We start from the raw sequence: 13,618 nt of genomic DNA, 5'->3' as shown, positions 1-13,618 counted from the left end.
ATTTCTAAATTCGGTGGGTGGCTCTTCCATCAGGGAAACAATTTACTAAATCTCCCTGACAGAGAAACAGGCCACCCGCCTATACATAAACTAGGTCCAAAATCTGTAAACTTGTAGAAACAATAGGTGACTAAATAAAATACCAGCCAGTAGCAACAAACGTTTTTACTTTTACATTCAATGCTTGCGATTTGTTGCACCTCTCAATTCTGAAATGCACTCTCTTGAAATGTATGGGGACAGAGGAAGTGAATTGGAACCACAGTCCTATCTTTATTTTTCTTGTGACTACCTGAAATGAGATTAATCTTCTTCAGTTGTTATAGACATTGAAATGGACTGCATAATCAGATTAGGAGCAAAAGTTCCTAAAAGGTCACCAAAGAGATAGACCAGTGTCTAACTTTACCGCCTTGTTTAAGATCAGTAGGAGCCAACATTAGAAATTGTGGAAGATGGTGGCTTGGAAGGTAGCACAGGACAACCTTAGGTTTACATCCATATTGTGGGCAGAACTTCCTGATTAGTCTTAGCTGCACCTATATATAGGTGTATATAAAAAATAATCACGTGGAAACGACGCTCCTCCGAAAAAGCACTGCAACCAATGCAACATTAGAAGCTACAAGCTTCCACCAGCAATCCCTCATATCTAGTATCCCCTACGGGGAATTCCTTCGACTAAGAAGAATCTGCAGTGAGGAACAGGAATGGCAAAAACAAAGCAAAAGTTCCGCGACACGCTTCAAGAACAGGCAATACAACCAGCACACCGTAAGAGACAATGTTGGGAAAGAGCCAATCAAACCACGAGATCAGATTGCTTAAAACCAAAAGAAACCCAAATTCCAACGGAGGATGAACCGATCCGACTCATTACAAATTACAGTAGAGAAACCAACCAACTAAACCAAATTCTGAAAAGAAATTGGAAGATTTTGCAGCTGGATCCCGTTATAGGTAAAAAGATGGGTAAACACCCCACGGTAACATATAGAAGGGCTAAAAACCTCCAGGACCAATTAATTCACAGTCATTTCCAACCGACCACGAAAAAGAAAAACTGGTTGCAAACCAAGGGGTTCGTAAAATGCTACAACTGCAAAGTCTGCGAAATTGCAAAGCCAACACAAGAAATAGCTATGCCAAACAACAAGATCTGGCAAATCAAGGAATGCATAACATGCAACAGTAAATATACTATATATATGATCGAATGCCCTTGTAAGCTAAGGTACATAGGCAGCATCATCTGCGAATTAAAAAAGCGCATTCTGGAGCATGTGCGCGCTACTGTGCATAAAGACAGGGGCAATGCAGTTGCCAAGCACATGGAATCAAATCACAACGGAGACTGGAAACAATTGCGCTTCTGGGGCGTTGAAACCATGAGCCTCTCAGCAAGGGGTGGCCACAATGAAAAACTCTTGCGACGCAAAGAGTCAAAGCATATCCTAAGTTTCAGAAGTATGATACCGTTTGGGCTCAACCAATCTGAAGAACTGTACATACACCTGTGATAATGAACTAAATTACTTCCCAAGACATTCCTGCCTTTCATGCTTAATTTTAACATTATTGTTCCCCTTTGCTTTACATTTCCCCACGTTTTCTCACTTTTGCATAATGCTCACAAAATGAATGTATATGTCTGGTAACCTAAGTGTCAGTAGACCTTTCAACGCCCACCAGAGGGCTTTACTGTCAAATAGGAAACATCTGTAAATAATTGTTTATTTACCATTGTCTTGCCCACCGGAGGGCAGCACCTCTATTGTTTCAAAACGGAATCTTGGTTTTGGATAATCAACAACATATTATGTAAATATAATCACCCCCCTATGATTTTCTTGATAAAATTGTGAAATTGGTAACTGTAAAGCAATGTATTGCCAAAACTACCAGTCCCAGAATGCTAACTAACGTGTAACGAACCATGTGACACAAGGGGTGTAACCTGTATTGTTGTTTGATCCTTAAAACTTGTGAGCACCAGTCACTAAACTGACCGTGATCAAGACAGCGGACGCTGTCGAAACGCGTTGGTTGTTTTTTGCTTTTGAACCCCCAAATGGATTTATGAAATAAATACAAAATTCTCATGAAAGCAAGCGAGTGACAGTCCGTTTTTTCTGCGACTCCAAATCCTTCCCCAGGACTGGGGAAAACCTGTTGAAATTTTTAGCGGTTGGCTCAACCGCAGGAGTAACGCGACCAAGGGAAAAGCAGCGCCTTACGGAGAGGAAGGGAGCCAAGTGGTAGATATATATATATATATAGATATATATATATAGATATATAGATATAGATATATATAGATATATATATATACCTAATATTCACGGGCACTAACCAAGTTCCTGGCAACATGCCTGGATGTTTTTATTTACTTTTATATCTATATATATATATATATATATATATATATATATATATATATATATATATAGATCTTTACTCTGGGACTGGAAGCAAGAGACACAACTCGACCCCCGAAACGCGTCATGCCCATGGTCTGATGAAAGATTAAAGGTGGATGCTCCACAAGCCTCGTGTGCTGCCTGTTTCTTTCTGTTGGAGGAGACATCGTGGGTAATATATATATATATATATATATATATTACCTACTGGCGGTCGCCAGTAGGTATATATAGTTAGGATTTTTTTCCTATGGGATTTCTGAAAATGCTATGTCGAATAACTTTGGCGTTTGTGGATGTAATTGGCTGAAATTTTCAGGAAAATGGCACATTTTGTTTCTGAGCAGCCCCTTAAAATTTGGGGGGGTTTCGTCAAGGGGGGGCCGAGAAAAAAGGGGGGTCCCAAAACACATTTTTCCCATTCACTTTTTCCATAGGGCGGTTGGAATCACTTTTAGCTTGAACGGCTGAATGGATTTATACGAAACTTGCCAAAATTGTAGATATGGTTTGCCCGACGTGCCTTTGCTATGTCTCAATATATGTGCTCCAGTGGATTTTGAGAAATTAACGTTTTAAAAAACAGATATATCTGTGACAGCGTCCCGGTTAGCGCCCCGGTTCACGTACCTGACGCGTAACGGAACTTCGCGAGGAGAAGCGGATTGGCTCCCCGGTGACTGTGAACATTCTAAACAGTCCGGAGCAGCCGCCATCTTGTGTCTCGGTAGGATCGAGACACAAGAGGTGGCAAAAACAAAGGGGGAAATGAGCATAAGTGGGCAGAGTACATCCTCCCTGACCCCCTAGGTTTGATGAGGGGGCTTTAAAAGTGCCCCGCAGGGCAAAAAAATAAATTTTTATTATCGTTTTTTTTTTGCGGGGGGAGCGCCCGGTAAGCGCACCGGGAAGCGGTCCGGGGAGCGTAATATAAGGAAAAAAGAATGAAAGAATGTTCAAATATTGTATGTTTATTGATTGCTCTTTTTGTTGTATTTTTTTTTTTTTAATTTAAGTACCAACATGTAGGTACCAATGCAGAGTCTAAAAATAAATATACACCGTTTTCTTTGTAGATATCTTGCATGTTGTTTCAGAAGTTATTGTGGTATATGGAATTCATAGCATAGTCTGTGAGGAAAGCAGAAAGAACATGGAGGCGGGAGATGATAAAGAGATGTTAAATACACATTGGAGATAATATAGTGGGAGAAAGGAAGTAACTATGAGCAAACTTACTATGTAACACAAAAAAATTGCACAGTATATTTTAAGTCTCAGTTTATAGTTTATCTTTTAGGGTACTATTTCATAATTTTCATATTAAAAAGAATAATGTCTCAAACTATTTTAACTTTTAAAATTTAAATTTATTCGTTCTGATTTTTCAAATAATCTGTGCGCAATATATTGTTAAGACTGTTTTGGCATGTCATTCTCCATTTTTTGCTGCAAACGTTATAATTAGGCTCAGATAAAACCAGTATGAGGTTCAATAGACATTGCACTAAAAGGTTTCTGAACCCAACCCCGGCATGGAGAATGAGACTGTAGTTTATTCAACAAAAAACTTGCCAAATTCTATGTCTCAAAACGAGTCTTGTATATCCGTCCTCATTTCAAAGCATAGTCTTTATTCGGTGGTATAGGATTTTATATACAATATATATATATATTTCCACAAACTCATTCAATAAATAGGTGTAAATAAGAGTGACTTACTGAGTGTCTAGCGCTAGGTAAAGCGCAATCTCTCTCTCTCTCTCTCTCTCTATATATATATATATGACGAAGGCAGCAACGCCAAAATGCATTTGTTAAACCTCTTTGGAAACTGCAGTGCTATGAATAAATATGGCATGTGAACTGCGCTAAATAACTTTGAGTGCTCTTTATTGGGAACGGTCCGAGAAGTGGGGACTGAGTGTTTGGAAAATAATACGCACTCAACCGTGCGGTAAGAGGCACCCGTGGTGAAGCGGAGCAGGGGTTGGTGGAAGAGAGTCAAGGAATATATATATAATATATATATTTTTTCCCACCACTATTAGTTTCAATATTAAAGTTCCTTTTAAGAGAGTGCTGCTGTTAGAGCTAAGTGGTGATAGGCCTAGTGTACTAAGCCCCAGAACACAAAGCATTCAGACCTTTTGCAGAGCAACTGGTTTGTAACCCAGAGCTCATTTTCCACCTCAATATACTTGTGTTAGGATTCGCATGATCCTGCACAATAATATAAAAGAAGCAGAGGTCTCTTTGTGAATCCTTTTGAAAGATTTGTGAAAGCAGAAATGGAGACCTGTGATGGACAGCAGACACCAAAACAAATCCTATCACAATTATCAACAGCCTTTTTTATAGCAGACCCTGCACCATGTGTGCTCTTCTTAGTGCCTGCAGCCACATTCATGAATTGTAAGCTGTCCCTCATGGAAGGCTTAACCTCTGGAAATTTGTGTCATCCCCTTTCTGGTATTGTATGTGTGAAAGAATTTCGGTCGAACACTATAGTTGCATTCCAATAAAACTATGTAAATTGAGAGGGACCCCTCAATCCAGAGCACTGTACCAGACTATTAATTCAAAGAGAAATCTCCCCTTGGGATTCAACCACTAATACACCACCTGTTTCAAATTCTCACACCTCTTGACTTCTCAACCTCATATAGCACTTTGTTTCGACCCCCAACTCCACTGAAGTTATAGACCACACCTATGCGCAATTGACAGGATCTTTAGTGCTCCATTTAACATAAGTCACATCCAATATAAAAACAGTTATAAAAATTCATCTAAGCATTACAAAGTAATTGCGCCAGGTTGTTTTTAAACTGTAGCAGCAATTAAACAAATGTAAAATAAATGTATTAAAAAACAAACAAATCTCCTTTTTTTAAAAAAAACAACAGTCATACACCATGAATCACAGATATTCACAAATAGGGTGAACATATAAGACAAACAGATATGTCTTAGGGCCTAATTAGAATGTCTGTTGGAAAGCCTCTGACCGCAGTTCAGAGGCTTTCCTTCCGACCGACATCCCTTGATTTGAATTCCGACAGTCCTATTAGGATTACGGCGGCCAGAAGTCAAACCGGTGATCATTCCAGCTGGCTTCTGACAGGCTCATAGAGCCAGTCGGCCAGTTAGAAACGAAACATAATCCCATGCGGACAGCATTCCGCCATCGGGATTATCATGTCGGTTTCTGACAGACTTTCCATGTTGGGCTGTCCAACATGGAAAGTCATTGCAAAGAGACTTTAGGGCACCTAGCAGGGTGCCTGCTCTCTTCGGCCTCTAGTTGGGGACTGAGGAGCCCCCTGTAAATCTCTCATGGTGCCTGCCACGCGGTGCAGGGATTTACAGGGACTCCCATTTCTCAATGGAGCTTGTGCTGCGGCCGGTTTCCAACTGCCTCACAAGCTGGAATTGGGTTATGGGACTTTTCGACTTGTGCAGTTGCATTGTAATTGCGGATTCGTACTGCCAACCAGACTTCAATGAGTCTCGAAACCCCAGGGATGTCGGTCGGAGGAAACTCTGACCGACATCCTAATTAGGTCTACAGTATTTCCAAATAGCCAACATCTGCAGTGTCTCAAAGCCTGCTAGATTTAATTCCACTTGTGCATCGACGTGTTTCAGTGGGTGCCAAACACTTAGACCCTCCTTCTTCAGGACAAATGGATTTTTTCTGCAGACATATATTAAAATCAGGTTGCTCCTATGTAGAAACAAACCCAGGATTGCCGCATGAAAACATCTTTTCATCATTATCCAGTGTGATTGTGCCTATATACAGTTTTTTTTAAACTTCTATTAAACAAATGTGTATCCTTTTTTTGTTTCTAATAAAGGTCTCCCGTAAACAGGACAGGTATCCCACCCTTAGTTGATCTTATATTGAATTGTTATGCTGCTGAGATGTTGAAAATAGATACGAGTAGAGTATTGGTAGCGCGTATGCTTTTGGAATGAGTTTAACTTAGTATCCTTGTCCACCTATGGTCAGATACCTGTCCTGTGTAGTTGGGGAGACCTTTGATGGAAACAAAAAAGGGAAACAAATTGTAAGTGAAGATGATGGAACTGCAACATTATATTGTGTTGTTCTTTCTTTTATTACAGAGGAGTAAATTCGATCTCATTAAGTCATACTTCTGAAACGGTACAGTAAGGTTGACTCAGGATGAATACACCATGCCAATATTACAGAAAGTGATCTAGTTCATGAAATATATATCATGGCTTTAATACATAAATATAATACTCAGAGCAGATCACATTCTTCCCATTTACCTGAAATTTAAACTGCTCTAGATTTTTCTGTGACTGGAAGGAATCTAAGATGGAACTTATCTGCTCATGTAGGTATTTCAGAATGGGAGAGAGACAGTTTGAATCAACAAAGTGAGCGTTTATGTGTGTTGCTTAATGAAGGTTGATTAGGTTATTTGTCCGAGACTTTTTACAAGGGGTATTTTTATCACTCAGCTGATACACTTTATATGTGAACATCCTAGATGCAGTGTTTTCTAATGCTTCTTGCCATTTTTTATATTGGTACTAGATTTCTGCAGTCATTAAGATTGGTGAGCTATGTACGCATCTATATTTCTAACATGCACAAAACCAGCGGGCATCAAGACCTGTGGGGCTAATGAGATGGTGATGAAATTCATGCTACCAGGCATCCACAATGACTTTTGCATTAGAGTGAAAACAAATTACTGCCTTCGGTTTTGATGTCTGGATTATTCTGTTCTCTTGTTTTGCTCTTTAAGTGTAGGTGGAGAGTGTCATAAACCCATAAACCGGAAGTCTTCTTCACAGATACTCACGGACAGGCCCATGGACACCTTCTGTACCAGACATCTTGAAATATATTCTGTCTTTTATCGGAAGCCAATGCACCTCTTGGTACGAAATCGAGAGACTATCCATTTTGGGAGACCAACCATGAACTGCATAATAGATTTCTGGTCATTTTTAGAATGGCTTAATGATTCAGCTTCTGATGAAGTCAAATTGGATAAGCTATACGTGGTGTATGCTGCACTGGTTGGTGATTACTTTGGCGCAGCATTTGTTCAAATGGGAGAACCAAAAATACTCCTAACTGTCATATGTTCCAATGTTTTTTACAACTGGTATTTCCCAAAAAATATGTACATGAAAACGAACTCTTCCTTATGACTTTGTATGAATTATTCAGGAAAATCCACATTTTAGGCCCACTAAATTTTACAAATTAGTTAATTTCAGTTTTGAAGATTAATACTTCTCGACTTTTCTAGTATTTGTATTTGCATTCAGATTGAGGAAAATGCCTGGTAGGATTGTTGTTGTGCAGGAAGGTGCCCTTTCCTGCACAAAAACAACCATGCATGCAACGGAGGCACCGCTGCACCATGGTGGAAGGGTGCCTATGTTGGTGCTGGGCTGCCAAAACTGCACCATTTCAGGCCGAAAGGACTGGAATGTACAACATTTCTTAGATACGGTCCATTCCAGCCTTTTCACTATGGAATGGGGCAGTGCAGCAAGGTGCCTTGCTGTTTTGCCCTAGGCCAAAATGTTATAAATAAGGCCCTTAGTTTAGTATCTTGTATACATTTTGACAACAAGAGCATTCAAATTGAAATGTTAAATAGTACTTTTCTCCTAGTTTGGCAGGCACTAAATTAAATTAAATTACAAGAATGTTTCTTTAGGCAGAACCCTTAGCTCTAAGGTTCTTTCTTTCTGCACAAGAATCATTTCTGTTGTGGGGATTCGGTGCTGGTTCATGTCAAATAGTCTATACAACATTTAGAAAATGTTCCCTGTTTAAAAAACAACGTTGTATTTTTCATTACTGCCATCAGTAAATTTCAGTGTTTATATTTCCTCCAAAATTATCGATTCTTCAGTCTTAAAAAAATGTATATTTCAACTACGACCTTCGAAATGGCTGCTTTGATTGTTCTCAATACATGTTTTCATATTTTTTTTTCATAACATTGCTTTGATTATTGGGCAGTCATACATCAAATGAACATTGGTACCTTAAACATTGCTGAGGAGCATCTTAACTTTTGAAACATTTACATTATTTCACCAAATAGAATTACCATAAAAAGAAAACGTATTGATATGTTTTCATTTTCAATGTTATCTTGATAAAAAGGGGTTAATTAATTACTAGCCTTGATCAAATGTATGTACAACATTTTATAAATTGGGCATGATAACACAAAAGGCTGTATTTTATGTTTAGTTTTTTGCAGGGGAATATATATGAAAGACAAGCTGCTTTATAATGCTATTACAGGTTCAATTAATGGTGTAGCGTAGATTGTGTGCATACATATGATTTCACATTTAGCCGAGGTTTATGACTAACAATCAATATATGTGTAGAACATTTTGTTTAGAAAAATTAACATATTTTAATTGTGTATATGCAAGACTGCGTTTAGCTTGTAGAATGTAAAGGTGTATTAGTTTGAAGAAATGTAGTACATGACTAGTAGTCTTTTACGACCAATACAAATACGATGCCTACTTTACACCTACATGTGGTGTGAGAAAAAAGAAATTCAACATACACGTTTCTTTGCTGTCACATTAAAAAAGATTTGGGCTTATGAAATATACGTCTCATGCATTTTTTTCAAAGTAACAATGTACACATTGTCATAACATACAGAGATAAAATCTTTTTTAAAGGCACAGAGCGACCAATATTTCTGCACGCAGGCTGTATTGACAATCTCAGCATCAATTATTAGGGGCCTATTTAAATCTTGGTTTAATCAATCAATCAGCCAATCATTTGTAAAGAGCACTACATACCTGTGAGGGTCTCAAGGGGCTGGGGAGGGTAGGGGGGGGCTACTTATCGAACAGCCAGGTCTTGAGTATCCTCCTGAAGGTCAGCAGGTCTTGGGTCTGTCGTAGGCTCAGTAGGAGTGTGTTCCATGTCTTGGCGGCGAGTTGGGAGAAGGATCTCCCGCCGGTGGTTGTTCTTTGGATGCGCAGGACGGTGGTGAGTGAGAGGGCGGCGGAGCGTAGCTGGCGGTTGGGGATGTAGAAGGAGAGCCGTCTGTTGAGGTAGGCTGGAGCGGTCTTGTGGAGTGCTTTGTGTGCGTGGATGAGGAGCTTGAAGGATATCCTCTTGTTGACGGGGAGTCAGTGCAAGTTTTTCAAGTGGGAGGTGATGTGGCCGTGTCATGGTACGTCGAGGGTCAGTCGTGCCGAGGCATTTTGGATGCGTTGTAGTCGTTTGATGAGCTTGTTCGGGGCTCCCGCGTAGAAGGCATTTCCGTAGTCGAGTCTGCTGCTGACGACGGCCTGAGTGACTGTCTTTCTTGTATTTGTCGGGATCCATCTGTAGATCTTGCGGAACATGCAGAGGGTGTTGAAGCAGGAGGAGGAGACGGCGTTAACTTGCTTGGTCATTGAGAGTGTTGAGTCGAGGAGAATTCCCAGGTTGCGTGTGTGGTCAGTGGGTGTCAGGGCTGCCCCCAGTGCCATCGGCCACCAGGAGTCATCCCAGGCTGTATGGTTGGAGCCAAGGATAAGGACTTCTGTCCTGTCCGAGTTTAGCTTCAGACGGCTGATATTCATCCAGTCGGCGATGGCCTTTATTCCTTCGTGGAGGTTGGCTTTGGTGGTGATGGGGTCCTTGGTGAGGGAGAGGATCAGTTGAGTTGAGTGTCGTCGGCGTCAGAGATTATGTTGAGGTTGTGCTGTCGGGCGACGTGTGTGAGCGGGGACATGTAAATGTTGAACAGTGTCGGGGTGAGGGAGGATCCCTGGGGTACGCCGCAGATGATCTCGGTGACTTTGGAACTGAATGGGGGAGGCGGACGCTCTGGTTTCTGCCGGAGAGGAAGGAGGTGGTCCATTCCAGAGCCTTGTCTCGGATCCCTGTGGCATGGAGGCGTGCACGTAGAGTGCGGTTGCAGACGGTGTAGAAGGCGGCGGAGAGGTCTAGGAGGTTGAGTGCTGTGGTCTAACCATTGTCCAGCAGGGTCCTGATGTCAACGGTAGCGGCAATGAGGGCAGTCTCAGTGCTGTGGTTGCTGGGGAACCCTGACTGGGAAGGGTCCAGGATTCTGTTTTCTTTGAGGTATCAAGTTAGCTGTCTGTTGACTATTTTCTTGATGACCTTGGCCGGGAAGGGGAGGAGAGAGATGGGCAGGAAGTTCTTGAGGTCTCTTGGGTCTGCCTTAGGTTTTTTGAGTAGGGGGTTGATCTCTGCGTGTTTCCAGCTCTCTGGGAAGGTTCTGTTTTTGAGGGAGAGATTGATGACGTTGTGCAGGTGGGGTGCGATGGAGCTGCTTGCTCTGTTGAAGACGTGGTGTGGGAATGGGTCTGACCGTGAGCCGGAGTGGATTGTGCTCATGGTCTTGATGGTGTCATCGACGCTCACGCTGGCCCAGGCTAGCAGGGGGTCGTGGTCGATGGTGTGCGGAGGGTCTGTTGTGTGTTTGTCTGTTGGGGCTGTCTGGGTGTTGAAGCTGTCGTGGATGTCTGCTGTCTTGCGGTGGAAGAAGGTGGCGAGGGAGTCGCACAGGGCTTGCGACGGCGGGATGTCGTTGGTGTTGGAGCTGGGTTGGAAAGTTCCTACATGATGTTGAAGAGCTCCTTGCTATTGTGTGCATTGTTGTCGAGGCGGTCTTTGAAGGAGGTCCTCTTGACCGCCCTGATGAGGTGGTGGTGGTTGTGGATGGCATCCTTGTGTGCTGCGTGGCTTTACCGAGTATGTTCACTGTGCCATTCCTTCTCTAGTTTCCGGCAGGTTTGCTTGGAGGCAAGGAGTTCTGGGGTGAACCGGCTGGCCCTCTTGCTGGTGTCTTTGTGGGGGGGTTTCTTCAGCGGGGTGAGGGTGTTTGGCGCACTCCTCGATCCAGCGTCTGAGGCTGTGTGCAGCGTCGTTGATGTTGGAGGGTTCGGTGGGTGGGCTGAGAGCGTGGTTTGCATGTAGTTGGTCTTCGGTGATTTTGCTCCAGCAGCGGAGGGGGATCTGTTGGGTGCGGTGGTGTGTGGTGGGTTTCTGGAAGGCAAAGTGAATGAAGTGCTCCTCGGTCCTGAGGAGTTCGTGGTGTGGCTGACGGAGACGTGAGGGCTTGAGGAGGAGACCGGTTTGAGCGTGTGGCCGGCGGATTGGGTGGGCGTTGTGATGAGCTGCTTCAGTCCAAGGTTGGTGAGGTTATCGATCAGGGTTGTGGAGTTGTTGTTGTTGTTGTTCTCAAGGTGAAAGTTCAGGTCTCAGAGGAGGATGTAGTCGGTGGAGATCAGGGTGTGCGTGCTGATGAAGTCGGCGATGGAGTCGCTGAACTGGGGATAGGGTCCAGGGGTCAGTAGATGAGGGTGCCTCTGAAGGTGAAGTTATGGTCTGTGTGGATCTGGAAGTTCATGTGTTAGGCGGAGCTGAGCGCGTCGTCGCTGCTAGTCGAGACCCTGATGCTGTTCTTGTGGATGAAGGTGATTCCTCCTCCGACTCCGTTGGTGCGGTCTCTGCAGGTGATCTTGTAGCTGTCTGGGATGGCTATGGCAATGTTGGGTGCGGAGGAGTCGTTCAACCAGGTCTCTGTCAGGAAGGCGACGTCTAGGGATGCTGTGTTGAGCAGGTCCCAGAGCTCGTGTTTGTGTGTGGAGTGGGTGTTCAGTAGTATGTATCTGAGGTGGTTCGTCCACTCTGAGGCTGGTGTATTTGCAGTTCCGGCAGGTGAAGGGACCGTGTGTGCGTTTCAGGGAGGCCTTGAAGCAGGTGTGGGTCCGACTGGAGTTGAGAGCATGCTGATTGCTGGCGTCATAATTGCCGCGGTTGTCGTGGTGGGTGCGGGCGACAGGGGTTCTGGCTCTTGGCACTGTCAAGGCGTGAATGGGCACAGATGGGCTTGCCTTAGGGGTGCCATCAGCGCGCCAGCGGCGCGTCCGCTGAGTGAAGCCGCGCAGCCGTGCAGCTGCCAGCATATATGGGGAGGTGGGAGGGAGGAGCAGCTGGGAGGTGAGGGCAGCAAGTAGGCAGTCAGGGGGAAGGGGCAGCATGGGACGCAGTGGCGGGGGCGGCGAGGGACGATGAAGGGGACAGAAGGCAAAGAAGTACAAAAAACGAGGGAAATCGAGTGGCACAGAGGCAGGAAGTGCACAGAATTACAGGAAAAATGAGTGTCACAGAGGCATGAGGGCACAAAAATACAGGGAAAAAACGAGTGGCACAGAAGGCAAAAAGGGCACAGAAATACAGGAAAAACGAGTGTCACAGAAGGCAAGAGGGCACAGAAATACAGGGAAAAAACGAGTGGCACAGAAGGCAAGCAGGGCACAGAAATACAGGACAAACGATTGTCACAGAAGGCAAGAGGGCACAGAAATACAGGGAATAAAAAGAGTGGCACAGAAGGCAAAAAGGGCACAGAAATACAGGAAAAATGAGTGTCACAGAGGCAAGAGGGCACAGAAATACAGGGCAAAAATGAGTGGCACATAAGGCAAAAAGGCCACAGAAATACAGGAAAAACAAGTGTCACAGAGGGCAAGAAAATAACGAGTGGCACAGAAGGCAAAAAGGGCACAGAAATACAGGAAAAATTAGTGTCACAGAAGGCAAGAGGGCACAGAAATATAGGGAAAAAACTTGTGGCACAGAAGGCAAAAAGGGCACAGCAATACAGGAAAAACGAGTATCACAGAGGCAAGAGGGTACAGAAATACAGGGGCAGGTGAGAAACAGAAGGCAAAAACGGGCAGAGAGACACAGGGGCAGTGAGGGGAACAGAAGGGGAAGGTGGACGGAGAGAAACAGGGACAGCGAGGGGTACAGAAGGAAAAACCGGGCGGAAACACGGGGGCAGCGAGGGGTACAGAAGTAAAAACCGGGGAGAGACACGGGGGCAGCAAGGGGTACAGAAGTAAAAACCGGGCTGAGAGACACGGGGACAGCGAGGGGAACAGAGGGAGGAAAACGGGCATGGACCACGAACAGGCAGCGGGGAAGACAGAACAACAGAATTCACAGACACAACAATGAAATACAGGCAATACAATAAAACAATAAAGCGGAAGATGAACAAACCTACGGCCTACCACTGGCCGCCATGGATGAGGCACAGGTGGTAGCCTGCGGGTGGTGGAGGGCCTTAAACCTCCTCAGCAGTGGCAGCTCGGGCAGGAACACACAGGCGGTGCTGTGTGGTGGG

This window comes from Lissotriton vulgaris, chromosome 1_1 (genome assembly GCF_964263255.1).
Source record: "Lissotriton vulgaris chromosome 1_1, aLisVul1.2, whole genome shotgun sequence".
Classification (NCBI taxonomy): domain Eukaryota; kingdom Metazoa; phylum Chordata; class Amphibia; order Caudata; family Salamandridae; genus Lissotriton; species Lissotriton vulgaris.
This window is presented reverse-complemented; position numbering follows the sequence as displayed.